The sequence below is a fragment of the Fulmarus glacialis genome, unplaced genomic scaffold (genome assembly GCF_000690835.1).
Source record: "Fulmarus glacialis isolate BGI_N327 unplaced genomic scaffold, ASM69083v1 scaffold2495, whole genome shotgun sequence".
In the NCBI taxonomy this organism is placed as follows: Eukaryota; Metazoa; Chordata; class Aves; order Procellariiformes; family Procellariidae; genus Fulmarus; species Fulmarus glacialis.
In genome coordinates this window covers 25,093-40,231 of record NW_009210961.1, presented here as the reverse complement: position 1 = coordinate 40,231, position 15,139 = coordinate 25,093, and positions in this window count along the sequence as shown.

Below are 15,139 nucleotides of genomic sequence, written 5' to 3'. Positions count from 1 at the left end.
CCCTACATCAGTTGCTGTCCATCCACCCTTTCTGATTCCTTCATGGACAACCTTGGCTTTTTTTTATCTTTTTCTATTGGTCTTTATCTCTTTTGCAATGGTGAGGTGCAAAATTCCAGAAGATCCAGCAAGGTGCAAATTATCCTGTGCCATGAAAGGGCTGAAAGTCTCTCCAGTAGCAGGCTAAGCACTGGCAGTCTCAGAAGGTTGCATCATGATTGATGCATGAAGAGGACTGATGAGCCGAACAACCTTAAATTTGAAAGGATGAAAATCGTTCTTGAAGAGCAAGGGCAACAACCACTCTTTGGGGGCAGCATGGCCCGAGAGCTTGAATAGGTCTCCTGGTGAGAACTATCATCGATTCTGTTGCCCACTTGGACTTCTGTGCTTTAGGATACGGGACAACATAGCTGTGAGCACACTCCCCAGTGCCACTCTGGGATCCTGTCCATGGATCCCACAGAAGATCACTACAAAAGCACAAACAGGAGGACCTCTCTGGCTTGCTTCTAGTGTTTTTGCCTCAGCAAATATCTGTGTCAGTGCTCCAGAGTCCAATCGGGGTCAGCATACTGTTTTTCTGTGCAGGTCATTATAGTGGAATGGAATTACTTGAGGTTTCTGGCACTTCGGTCATGATTGAGATGAGGTGATGTATGTTACAAAGGCTGTTTTACCTTTAAAAATAGTCTGTGGTTATGAGCTGTGGGTGAACTCCCCTATGTGACAGCTAGCTCCATCAGAAGCTCCCCTCCTAGCCCCAGCCTGTACAAGTGCCTACCTGTGTGCCAGTGACTGTCCAACTGTGCAGGCAGCATGCACATACAACCCTGCTGGAGTCCCATACAGATGCTTGTGCTTCATGGCATCTTCCTTTCCTTCAACACGGTGCTTTATAACCTGATGGTATGGGGACAGTGTCAATATGCACAGTAACCGTGTGGATCCCACCCCTGCCTGACCAATGAGATGAACAGAGTTTTTCTTTTACATGGTATACAAGTTATGTAGGAGCTGTGGTAAAGTGACAAATTTCCCCTGCGTCTCTCCCCACCCCTCCACATCTCCCACAATGAAAACTACTGCGACCACTGCGGAGGGGGAGCAGTGCTTCTGCAGTTCTGAGGTCTCCTACCCTGTGGTGCATATCCTGTAGTTGCTCCAGCATGGGAGGGCCAGGAGTTTGTGGGAAGGGTGTCAAGTACAGAACTGCTTTCATTCCTGGCTTTGGTGGGTAGCCCTGCAGATAAGCGATCAGGAATGGGTGGGTCCTGCAGGAGGGAGGGGAAAGCAGTTCTCTGTCACTTTTGCTGACATGCCGTATAGTCAGATGGAGCACTAATCCAGAGAATGACATATCATTCGGCACCCAGGGGTATGGGGATGGAGGAAAATTTGTGCACAGGCAGAAATACCAGATAGGTGGTTGATCCAGCCCAAAGTGTTGTGCACAGTCCCTACAGCACAGGAGCTCGGTTGTTCTTTAGTTTGGCCAAGCAGTCAGGGGTAGGAGCATGGTCACAGCAAACACCTGCAGGGACATCTCTGCTGTGCTCAGGCCTCCTCTGCTACCCCAGGGGCTCTTGGAGCAGCAGGAGGCTCTGGCCCACTCTCCATTCAGTGCACACTAAAAAGCAACATAAGGGATCAGTATCTTCCTAGGAGCCTCCTTCCACTCTCACTGCTTAACACCAACTCTCCACCCTGCTGTTGCCCGCTTGCCACCAGTCTTGATGACCAAGTGTAGGAGCAGAGGGACCGGTTTTGGTCAAGGGACTAGAATAACCATAGGCTGGAGTAAAATCCCAAAATGTACATAATGAAGATGTGACAAACATTAAGCACTAGCAGCTTTGATCTACTGATTTACTGCTGTTGTACCAAATTACTTGCTAAGATAGACATAGATGTCAGTACGAGAACTGACAGGTCTCTTCCTGCAGCGGATGCAGGAAATGGAGGGATAGGTTTGTTGTGTGTCAGAAGCAAAGATAAAAAATGGGGGCTTTTCAGAGAAATGAATAGTTCATGTAGCTGCAAAATGTAGTTGGTAGGAAATAACAGCTGTAACTGCTGTTCTTCATAACGCATTAAAAAAAGACTATCCTTATCTGTTTTTTTAGCCAGAAAGAAAACACAGATCTACACCTGTATCCTCTGCAAACATAAATCAGAATGAAAGTCAAGGCAGTTATATGGATATACATTAGTTGTCTAGTTTCAGCAATTCTGACCAGGAATAAATTATCGAAGATCTTTTCTACAAACGTGTTGGGAAGTGATCAAATCAATTTTTGTGCCAGTATCAGGAAAAAATAAAGGGTGTGTGGATGAAGGAAAGTGAGGACTGGCAGAGAGCACTGAAATGCCAGCTGTAATTATAAAAAAAAAACAATTTTCACATGCATTTCAGAGTTTAGTCACAGAACTAAGTGCATCTTTATTTTATGAGCTTACCTATTATCAGGCTGTGCAACAGTGCCATCAAATTAACAGTCAAATAGGGGCCTTAATCCTGACATAAACAACATTCCCACAGACAGTACTGGGAGATTTGTCAGAAAAGTGTGTTCAGAGCTTGACCTCTAAAAATGAATACAGTGTTGGTAGGTTCATAATTATAACATCTCATTTAGCTACCACAATAAGGCAGCTGAAGCAGTAAGAAGCAAAAAGAAGTCAGTTGCTGCCAGATGGCTCAGGCTTTGCAGCCATTACTCACAGAAATAATATTTGCTCACCCAAGAAGGCCCACAGCATTCACCGGAATGTAACCCAAGTATCAGAGGAATTCAAGTTTCATGATAAATCTTTCTAAAAACAAGTTGTGGCAGGGAATCAATCTATTTTTCCGGGCATGCAGTTTTTGGAGGTAAATTCACTTCTTTTCACTGAAGTCATCATGGGCAAATTACTTGTTTCAGCCACTTTAAGGGTCCATGATTAAGTCCATGATTAAGTATCCTTTTAAATAGCTAGCTTGCAATCTGTATTTGATGTAGTATTAGAATATGTCCTTCCAACTCACCAACAATGAAAGTTCACTAAAACATGGCTGTTTAGTCAAATACTATTTTATAGAATCATAGAATCATAGAATAGTTTGCACTGGAAGGGACCTTTAAAGGTTGCCCATGGGCAGGGACATCTTCAACTAGATCAGGTTGCTCAGAGCCCCGTCCAACCTGACCTTGAATGTTTCCAGGCATGGGGCATCTACCACCTCTCTGGGCAACCTGTTCCTGTGTTTCACCACCCTCACTGTAAAAAATTCCTTCCTTATATCTAGTCTAAATCTACCCTCTTTTAATTTAAAACCATTACCCTTTGTTCTATCGCAACAGGCCCTGCTAAAAAGTCTGTCCCCATCTTTCTTATAAGCCCCCTTTAAGTACTGAAAGGCTGCAATAAGATCTCCCTGAAGCCTTCTCTTCTCCAGGCTGAACAACCCCAACTCTCTCAGCCTTTCTTCATAGCAGAGGCGTTCCATCCCCCTGATCATTTTCGTGGCCCTCCTCTGGACCCGTTCCAACAGGTCCATGTCTTTCTTGTGCTGAGAGCTCCAGAGCTGGACGCAGGACTCCAGGTGGGGTCTCACCAGAGCAGAGTGGAGGGGCAGAATCACCTCCCCTGACCTGCTGGCCACGCTTCTTGTGATGCAGCCCAGGATACGGTTGGCCTTCTGGGCTGTGAGCGCACATTGCTGGCTCACGTCCAGCTTTTCATCCACCAGTACGCCCAAGTCCTCCTCGGCAGGGCTGCTCTCAACCCCTTCCTCCCCCAGCCTGTATTGATACCGGGGGTTGCCCCGACCCAATTTTAACCATTGTCCAATGAGCTTTTATACTTTGTAAGCAGTTTCCTGACATAAGTGAAAGTTGTTACTTGGCTTTATGCTGGAAGTGCTCAAACCTGACTTGAAGCCCACTGTTTTTTTTTCTTTTCTCTGACTGCAGTAGCTTTCAGATTACTCCTAGAAGGGATCTGGACCAGCCGGTATTTCTGCAGGAATAATTGGACCAATTAAGCCCCAAAAGCAATGAGAACACTCTTGTTGACTTCACCAATTGTGGGACGAAGCCCATAGCTTTGGACAGGGATCAAATTCTGCTACCAAAAGCCACCACAGCTGTCAGAAAGAGACTTTAGCTGACTGGCATTTCCCAGGGATGGTGGAAAATTGGATTGCTGATTACTTGGTTATTGGCTCAAGTCTTCATTTAGACCTGTATGTGCCATTCAGTCAGTTACATCCTTAAAATTTGTAGAGTTTTATTATTTCAAAACTATTGTTTCTTAAAGTACCATACATTAAAATGAAAGAAAGAAAGGTCCAATGAAAATTACAATCTCATAACCATACATTCAGAAAATGAAAAGGGAAGCACAAAGGAATTCCTGTTCTCCTCAGCAGTGGGGGAAGGCAGATCATGCTCCTTTTTCTTCCAGAGAAACTGGCAAAATAACAGGTCCCCAGAAATAGAACAATATCTGGCTATTTGCCTTCTCAGTTGCCAAATACCCTGTAAGGCATAATAGGAGAAGGACTGCGTCGTGTTCCCTGTGGTACAACGATCCAGTCTTTCACTAACGCAGTTTACTTTCCAGGTGAGAAGACAGTAGAACGTCCTTCTCTACTATTTCCAAAAGAAGACTAGGAGAAAAGAAGAAATACTCTTCATCCCAAGTTCAGCTTCTCTTTCCAATTTGTTCTGATCTATGCCAAGTAGCTCAGGCAGTTTTTGCAGGATAAGGCTCTGGAGTCCAACTAATACTGTCCAGAAGTAGGATAAAGGTCCAGTGATCTATAGGTCCACTCTCACCCCAGGAGAGAAAGATTTGATTCTAGGTAGTGTATCTCCTGTGTTTGATACATATAAGAATTTCTGAGTTTAAAAGATTTTATAAATGGCCTGAGATTCCTGGGAAGATTATCTCTGAATATAATAATACTGACAATAATATAATAATATACAACCTGTTTTCCAGGAACAGAATTTTGGGATGAAAAGCTCTACTGAAAGTGTTTGTCTCATGTCCCTGCTATTTGCATGTACAGACAGCAGCTGTTGATGTGTCCTCTGAGCAGGGTTGCATCAGATTCAGAGTTAAGCTGCTTCTGACAGCAAAGCAGGCAATTCATTACCATGAAGATCTGAATTGAGACCTCCTTGGTAAAATATAAGGCACAACTACTAATTCAGATATTGTGCAGAGTATGTATTGAACATACTTTCAAAACATCTTTGTGAGGGGCTCATCTAACTTTCTAGGCACAAACAGCAATACTGAAGACAGGGATTCTTCCTGGCACGTTTTTTATTAGTTTGCTATATCCTATACATTATTTTCAAAAGAAAAATATCAGAGGCTTCTGATATTACCCATGAAACCACATTAACACTGGACATACAGAAACCCACAGCACCTCTGTTGCACAGACACTTTCTGAGGTTCTGTTGTTACTGATACCAAAGAAGCTAAAGCCAAGTAGTCAAAGCAACTGTAATTAATTAAGAAAGCATACACTCATAGGAAGGCTTTATTATCTTATTTGTCCTAGAAAATTAATTATGTGTATTCAGTGGAACTGTAACCACGGTGCTGTCATTCCATGAGCAGTAAAAGAAAACAGAGCAACCCATGAGTGCCGCGGTTTTAGTAATTACAAATTTGAGGCACATTTCTTTCTCTTTATGTTTGAATATACAAACTACTGTGCAGTAAACTTGGGGTTTAGGCATGATGCCACATTCTTGTGTGTCTTTTACAGAAAACTATCCAAGTAAGCTGTAGCACAAAACGAAAGAACAAACCCCATTCTCTTCAGTGAGATGTGAATATCAAAATGTAATTGAAGTATTACCTGCTGAATTCATTCAAAAGAAATGCAATTCATTAGACACAAGAATCTCTCCCAGTGCAGTAAAATGGCTGCATACTTGAAACAGGAATAGACAGGAAATGCAAAAATTACCATTCCAAACCCTGTTCAGCCCCATTGCCCATCAGGTATTTTATTTTCTTGTTTACAGCCGAACTTACAGCATAACATTACAGCTAGGCTGCAAACTTACTCCACAGAAAACAGATCCTGCAATAGCACAACTTTTTGTCCTGATGCCAATATAATTGCTAGAGGAAGGTATTTTATTTACACAGCTGTGATGTGTTTTATAAACAGATTGGTTCTGACTTTTTGAAAGTTTGTGGAGAATTATTGTAATGAAAAAAAAGGAAAAGCAGATACAAGTTCACATGTGTTTGACTTCTTGTCCTGTTTACAGATAAGACCACAAACTACTGCTTTTGTCTAGTTTCTCTGGAAAGGGGACAAAGCTTTTTAAGGACAAGCAGCCCAGCAGGTTCCTGTCTGAGCACGGCTGCACCAACCACTGGTTCATAGTTCCAAAGTAATACGACCAGTCCCAAAGTAGTATGACTGGTCCCCACTACCGGATAATATAGCTCCTGTGTTAAACATCATCTAGTACTTTTTTTAAAAAATAAGCAAAGTTCATTTGCAAAGCAGAGGCAGCTTCTCCATCATTTTTATAATGGCATCAGTATGACAGCTAGTGCTGTCATCACTTCTGTTGTCAACACAACTCCCAAGTGGAAAGGCAGGATTTCAATCTCAAGCAGCATTTGTTTTCCTTAGACAACCACATTCTTGATCAGAAATGCTTTCTCTTCATCATGCCTTATCAATAACGTTACATTAGACTTACCTCACAACAGCTTATGCACAAACAATGATCTGATCTAACAAAATCCCCGGTCATATTTGTCTAGCATATTGCATCAGTGGAAAGTTTTAACTCAATCTGTTAGCTGAAGGTCTTTTGGACTGCTGAGTCACACATGATTAATTCCAACAATATTTTAATTTCCTTCATGATTAGGTAACTAAGGATTTGAAATGAGATTGGGTGTTCTAAACTGAATCAGAATTAGGTTTTTTTTTCCTTTGATGAATTAATTATAATTGATTTATGAAGTGGCACTCTCTAGGGGCCTGACTTTGCGGTGCTTACTGATGAGGCTAAATTCCCATTGAAACCAATGAGCAATTTTCCTCAATAAGCATTGAAGGACCTGCCCCTAAGCCTTAGAAGGTATAACTAGTACTAGCTTTTGAGCCACTCTTAGGACCACAATTACAAACACGCCAGAGCTACAATCCTAAAAATACATTTTGCTAAGAATTATAGCAGAATTTCTGAGTAATGTGTACATGGAGTTATCCCAAGAGTTTTATGTCTTTCCATGAATACAACATTTTACTAGCAAAATAAACGCAGGAAACTTGAGTTGGAAGTATGTGGGCAATATATTCCTAAAGTCTTCTCCACCAAAACAACTGTGGATACCCTATGCAGATGCAATTCAGTTACCTCCATAATACCCGTTCCTCTTAGTCCTTCTCTTGTGATTTCTCGATGAGCTCTCTCAATCAAGATTAAGAAGCTGACTGCCTTTGATGGTCTAGGAAGGGATTCAAAGTCACACCAATGCAGTGTTTTGGTGTTTTCTTAATTGATTGCTTCCCATTATTAAATAAAGCTGTTTTTATTTTCTAGAGCAAATGGATAAATGCTATTTTTTCCAACAATATCATTAAAATAACCTCAGTTTTGTGCTTGCAATTAAATATTTTGTGACTTTTTCTTTTTTCTGTTTTTTAATCAAGGTGTTGGCCTTTCAAGATCCTCTTCTTTATAAAGTTACCAAGTAGCAAATCTCTGAAAAATGAAAATGTTTTAGAACCATTTTGCTGAGATAATTCCACATTGCTTATTAAAGCAATTTGCCAAGTATTTTTGATGAAAAAGCCCCTACACAAAAGTGGCCACATTTTTAAAACTCCAATTTGAGAACAATTTAAAAAGGCAGTTTATGAGATATTAGTACATCTCCATTTTTGAACCAGCTGTTGTATTAAATCTGCACATGAGTTATAGCACCTGTCATTTTCTGATGTCATTAGGTTGCTATGTAAGGATTTGAATGGACTTTTCTCCATTGGCATTAGCGGGTGTTGAATCAGCCACGCAGTCTCAGTCCTGTGAGAGCTGAGGCTCAATAGACTAAGAATTACCCCTAATGACCGAACACAACTTTGGTTTGAGTTTCAAAGCTTTAAGAGATTTCAGCTTTTATAGTATTCTGCAGAAAGAGAAACAGGGTTTGCACTGACATTTCACAAAGGTATCTCAAGGAGATTTAGGAAAAGATAGAATATCTGCTAATTCTCTGCAAAAAAGCAATCACTTCAATAGTGACCTTCAAAACAAAAATAGGAAACAGACGTATCTCCCTATTAAGCTGAAGTGGGAAAGCACCTGAAGCTGGAAAAAACTAAGTTCCTGAACTTACTTTGTGTAAAATTAAGCATCTTCTAGAAGCTTCTATGAAGAATGAACATTATTCCTGGTGATCATTATGTAGACAAGTATTTCTCCATTGTTTTCAGAAAAATATAGTTATTAATGTTCATTTCTACAGAAACACTCATATATCGCAGAGTAGTACATGGCTGTGCAAGCACTGCTAAGGTAGTAATTTTTTGATGGCCTTACAGTCTCAAACCCAGTAGCACATTTAAAAGATATATTCTTATATACTGTGATAAAAATAATCTGATATTATCACACAAAAAAACATAATCTGGAAAACCCTCTGGAATATATCAGGGAACTGCAAAGATGAGTCCACATAGGAGTGGATAAGTCCACACAGGACTCAACAAAAGTCTTTGTCGAAAGAGTTTTCTGACTCTCTTTTTTGGAGCAGCGTAACCTCAACCCACTCTCTGAAGATATGTAAGAATCCTTTATTGTATCCCTCTGGATGGTGCTGATTGCCACCTTGCAGCAAGTAATGCATACACAAAAAAATCTCTTCTTTGTCTCTTTACTTGTGGAAGAAAGGGATTTATTTGTGTGCCCTTTTCCCTAACATATTTGGGACTATCCCCAAATAGAGCAGATTATCAAGGAGCAAAGGCTGGCTAAAATAACCACTTCAAGCCAGATTTTACTGGTTTTCCATGTTAAATTAGTAGCATCATCTTCTGTCTGAAGCCAGTGGCACTTGCACAAAGGGGCGCTGCTCCACAAGTAGTCAGGGGTCTAGGAAAACCACAAGTAAGTTCTGTAAGCTCGACCTGGGGTGCCTACAGTAACCACAGCTCCCCAGCCTCCGACCACGTCACCAAAGAGTACAGGCAGAGAGTGAACCGCAGCACTGAGGACACCAGAGTTCACCTTTTCTACGTATGCCGAGATCTCCCTCACTTACTCTGAATGAATTAGGAACTGCAGCGGTGAGTTTGCTATCTCACTGTGGCTCAAGATTCACTCAGCTGAACTTTGTTCACCACTCAGTTCCTGACAGCAACAGAACTTTGCTGGCTGGTTTCTCCACGCTAATGTAAGCTCATGCAGTCCGCTGTAACTGGTAAATGCCACTTGCCCAGAGCTGCTTGTCTTGCAAGAGTGCCGATACTGTCCTGGCTGTGACACAGGACTGAGCTGAGACCAGAGGAACCAGATGCAAAATCTACTATAGGGGACGGTAATGATTCACACACTCTATAAACTAGACCACAAATTCAGCACATGGTGACACATCCTCCCGTAACGTAAAAAAACATTATCCTAAGTATCTATGGCACACTGATAAATCCCGGGCAAGCCCCTACTGATGGGAATGGCTGTTTTCTTGGCCAACACATCAGGCATTGAACCAGGGATGGTCAAGGCCAAGAATATAAACAGAAGTTTAAAAATGAATCCTGAGTAGTAAATGGTGTAAAAATTACCACCTGGCACAGGGGGAGCTCTACAAACACCCTTGCCAGAAAGGCACTTAAGAAACTCTGAAGACGGTCCTACTTAGATGCCTTACAGATTGAGGAAGCTTGTTCCACACCTACAGTTTCTCCCTAAAAAATGTTATTGTGCTTTCTGTCACAAGATGAAAGCAGGCCTCCATTATCTGGATGTCTCCTTTGCTTGGGTTTCATGTGATTTAGATATTATTCTTAGTACTGACATTTAACATCTACAGTGTGAGTTGTGTTTTAATATTCCAAACATTCAGGGAATAGGTATCAGGCTCTCTAATGCAAACATTAATTTGGTTTTCTGAAGAGCATCAGGATGAATTCTGATCAGCACTTCTGAATTAGCTTCTGAGCTGAGTTTTAATACCACATGTGAACATGAAAGAGCTGATCAAATCTAGAAATTACCAGCTGATTTAGAAGGTCAGTATTACAATGGGTAAGCTGTCTAAGATCAGATTTCCATTTTCAACCTTGCATTGGCCTGCAAAATCAGATCTCAGTCCAAGCATGAATAATGTGTATTCTCCCAGAAGACTCTGGTCTGTTTGTTGAGTGAAGCTGGCTGAACAGTAGGATTTCTGATTTGTGAAAAAATTTTGAGGGGAAGCAGGGAGGGTTATTTGGTTTTGCTCTGAATCAGACCAAAACTATTTTTTTTTTTCATTTTCCACGAACTGGAAATTGAGCGAATATTTCGTTCTGACAATCCCAGCACGTGAAACTTCCTGCAGGAAATAATCTCACTGCACCCAGCAGCTGCTCGGTGAAATCGACACTCCTGGTACTGTCACGCTTGCTAATCGCCCGCCTCGGTTTCCCCAGCAGCTGCTGGGGCTCCCCAGCCCTGCGCCCCGCACAGCCGGCCCACAGCCCTGCCTCCCCGCTCCTGCCCCAGCAGCTACTCCCCAGCTCCCCATCACACCGCGGCTGGCCCCGAATCCCCGATTCCCACAGGTGTGCCCAGGGCTTTCAGGCTCCAGGCTATGGAGACTGGGCCTGTCGAGCCTTTCTCTAGAGAAGAAAGGCAGGGAGCCCTGGGGCATGGGGCTTGCTTAGGGCCTCAGCTCTCGGGAGCCCTGGTCCACCGCTGATGAGTCAGGCGATCCAGTGCATCTGACAGAAAGTTTATTTAACATAAATTTTTGCAGAGAAACATTTTTGATTCAGCAAAAAAGCATTAGTTCTCAGGTCTCTGGCATGCACAGGTCATTCCCACTGAGAATACAAAATAAGAGAAACCATAGTGGCAGGCAGACCTCTTGCACAATCTAACTTTTACCCTCTCTGTCTTGTCATGGTCTCATTTTCCCTAAAGGCAGATATCCATATGGACATGGAGAAGAGAAATGGATCCTCTTTGTCATTGTTGCCTTATTGGTGAAATAGATTTCCATTAAAGGCAATGGATTTTCCATGCAGGATTCCAGGTTATGATTTATTCCAGCATGAAAAAATCAGCCTATTCATTCTGCCTTTTATAAGTTACAATAAAAATCCTATCAGTGCAGTTCCTTGATTTAGAATTGTAAACCGCTGTATTTCATGGGGTGTTTTTAAGACTTTGAGTTTGGATTAATATTAGCAAGATGCACTTCAAAACATGGATTTACATACACAAATTGTAAAACAATACTAAAGTTGTTCATTTCAAAAGTACAGCCTACAGAAATAGAAGATCATTAATGAAACTTCTGAATGAGCACAACACAAAATGTAGCACATTCAAGACACCGAGATTACATTTATACTAGTAATTTAAATATGTCCAAACTAAGGCATGCAATAATCAGCATACATACTAAAAGCCATCTTCTCGTCTAAAACAGGGTGTCCACATCGCAACTGCCTATTGTGCACATCCCTGGCCCGTGCTACTTCCCAAGCTGCACCCAGCCATCCTTGGGAGAGCTCTAAGTTGGCTGTGGCCAAGAGTGCGCCAGAGGCTGTTCCAACAATTTTGAAGTGTGACGATGTTGCAGTGCTCAGGAGCGTAGTCTGAGATGTATCCACACTTAAAAAGCCTTAAAAGCTCTGAGTTACTTAATTGTCGGAACTGTATAAATACGAATCAAGTATGCAATCTTTCTGTTGTATCAGGAAGCCACTGAAGTGTGGTATATATAATCTGGGTGACTTACTAATGAGGATGAGCCACAGAAAGCATGTGGACTAGGAGCCTTAATTTCAGTCTTTCAAGATTTTTCTGCCCTCTACGGGCAATTACCCACAAAATACCAGATGCACATTAAAATGACAGCGGGTCATGAATTTGTCTTCAAGTTTTTCCAAGGGAGAATCATTATTTCACCAAAGTGTTTTGATTTTCTATTGGGAAACATCATTATTCCATTAGGAAAATCTAAATACCTTTCTTGTGGGAGCACATGGGGAAAAATAAGTATCATATTATTTCTGCTGTTAAATTAAAATGACATATTTCTTGTATGATTCCTTTGACAACTTTCTGTAGCTGCCTGAGCTGCTGTAGCCTCACGTGAGCTGAGTTCACATTCCCCTGTTTGTATTTCCCTCTATGAGCTAACACCATTCAATAAACCATTGAAAAATTTTATTTGGGAATATCAAAATGCTTTGCATCTGCCTACTGTTGACATTTCTTATTCGGGATCCTTTTGAACTTTTTGTCCCCTGTAAATTTCTGGTTATATTCTAAATTAACAAAATTTTCAACTATAGAAATTGATTGTTGAACAATTTTCTGACCCCAGTTTTCTTATTTGTCTGATGAAACCAAAAAAGGAAATTAAGACTTCTCAGAATTATTGATTCTGTTATGACACTGTACTTGTTTAAAATTATGATTTCTATTACTCCTATGACACTTCAGAAAAGTCAATGATATGGTCCACGTTTTCGGCACAAGTGGTTTTTCTCTTTTGATAACATCAATACCACTACTAAATTATATCGCCTATAATCAGTACAGAAGCTTCTGCAAAATTTTCCCCTATAATGTACAGATCATTTTGAGGACAGACAAGAAGGCATCAGAATGGACAAATGTGACCAAATTTTATTCACAGAACTTCCAAGAGTCTATTGAGTACACGGTCACAAGTCTCCTTTCAGTGCAAGAAATAACTGACAGGCTTGATGTAATGAAATGATTTGTGTAAAGTGATAAAGCGAATCAAGAAGACAATCTAAATCATGTTACTCTTTATCCCAATCAGATATGCTGGCATCCAGTATATTCCCTTATGTCCATGAAAGCACACTGAGGTTAAAGACAAATTAACCAACTCCGCACATTTAGCTAGTCGTTAATGACAACTTCTAGGCTTTTATTGGACCCTATGACATATGCAATTCATAAAAGTCTTTTTTTTTTCTATGTAATTTTACAAGGACACAAGTACAAACTCGCACAAAAGCCTTTTTGTCTATTCTGTCCATGATCCATATATATAAAGATGGAAAGAAAAATCTTTCACTGTGGTAAATTCAGCAAGTTGTATTTCTTGTAATTAAGATGTGTTCATTTCACTGATACCGCCACGTACAATGCAAATCTTTTGCCATGCCTGCAGATTCTTTTAGTACTCTTGTCAGAGCAACATATATAATTACATAATAAAAACCATGACTATGATGAGGGACAGAAGCTTTACACTAGTAACACTCATTAGAGAAATTTGAGCCACAGGGCCTCTTTTTACCCCAATAATTTTACACTCAGTACAAAATGTCAAAGATTTTGTAACCTGTTCCCTAGAGAATCTCCTTAAAATCAGGCTACCTGAGTTAGACATGCTGCATTTATTAATTCTGCCCTCTTGTTTTTTATCTTCTCCTTATATCTTTTTCTTTTCATCAACTCCTCCCTACAATGGGATTTTAGGAAACTATTGACACAGTTTGTTAATGCCGTTTAAAAAAAAATTAGTGTGTAATAAATCACCCAGTCCAACCTGAATGTAAATGCTACTACAGAGAAATCTCTATCATAACCAAATTTAATTTGCGCAGTTTAATGAGAGTGAAAAATAGTTCTTATGATCAAACTGAAAATGAAAAATTCAGTCAAACTAAGAGCAAGTTTAACTATAATCCTAAATATGATGATTGCTTCTTTAGACAGTTGTATACAGAACTGCTTAGCCTAGACCATTGCTTCTCTGTAAGTCATCAATATTGAGCAAAAACCCCCATAGTAATTTTTCTATATAGCCATTACACTAATAGCCAATGTTATGTCCCAACATTAAACATGTCTACGTAGTCCTGATCTGAAATCCTCAACTACTTAGCTCTTCATTATTTTACCCCCTAATATTTATCCATTAGGAAGTTAATAAATTGTTTTAAGACTGAGTTTTGATATGCAATCAAAAGGAAGTTATGGATAACATGAAACGTTTTCATTCTAATTTTACTGATGCTAAGCTGGGATATGGTCAAGTTCCTATTTCCCAGCTTGCATTAATAACAAAATCGTATTTTTCAAAGCTGATGATGTCACATGTAAGTGGTACAGAAATGTGATTAATGAAGTAACTTTGTAGTAACATTTCCAGTAAACAGTTCATTCAAAATCCAGATGTTACGACAGTCACCATAACAACATTATTCTCTAAGATTTTTTTTTTTGTGGTAAGAATTATAATCAAAGTCATGTCCTTGCAAGTGTAAGGGCACAGGTTACAAACAGGTTACAAAAAACCACAGAAATATTCTAAGTATATTTTTGTCATTTTGATTAAAACTGATCCTAAGAGGTTAATGTGAACTTGATCTGTAATTAGACTGCAGTAACAAACAAATATGGTGGGGTTTGTCATGATTTATACCAGAAAGGTATGCAGTATAGATGCAATATAATGCCTTACAATGGGGCTAATAAATAAGAAAATAAAGGGAAAAGAGACTAAGAGAGATCGGAGTCAAGAAAATCCAAGCTACACGGGGAGATTAGAAGGAATCCATGGAATGAAGAAGAACTATTCATATAGGAATATACATTAATGTAACATATAGGTAGGCATGACAGAGCGGAAAGAGGTACTGTGTTACACAGGCAGACACTCAAATTAGGGACTATTTGGTCATATGGAAGGCAACCTGTTCACATACATCCCTTCATTTCTGAATAGTTAAGTATTTTCTAACTCAAAAGAAAGCCAGTTGTGTTAGAGTTGCATCAGAGCCCCTAGTCAAGATGATTTGGTGCAAGACCTGAACTGGGAAACTCGATCTGGTTTGGTCTCTTGGCCAGCACTGGGGTTTAAATCTCTACAGCCGCACCACTTTGAGGACACCTTT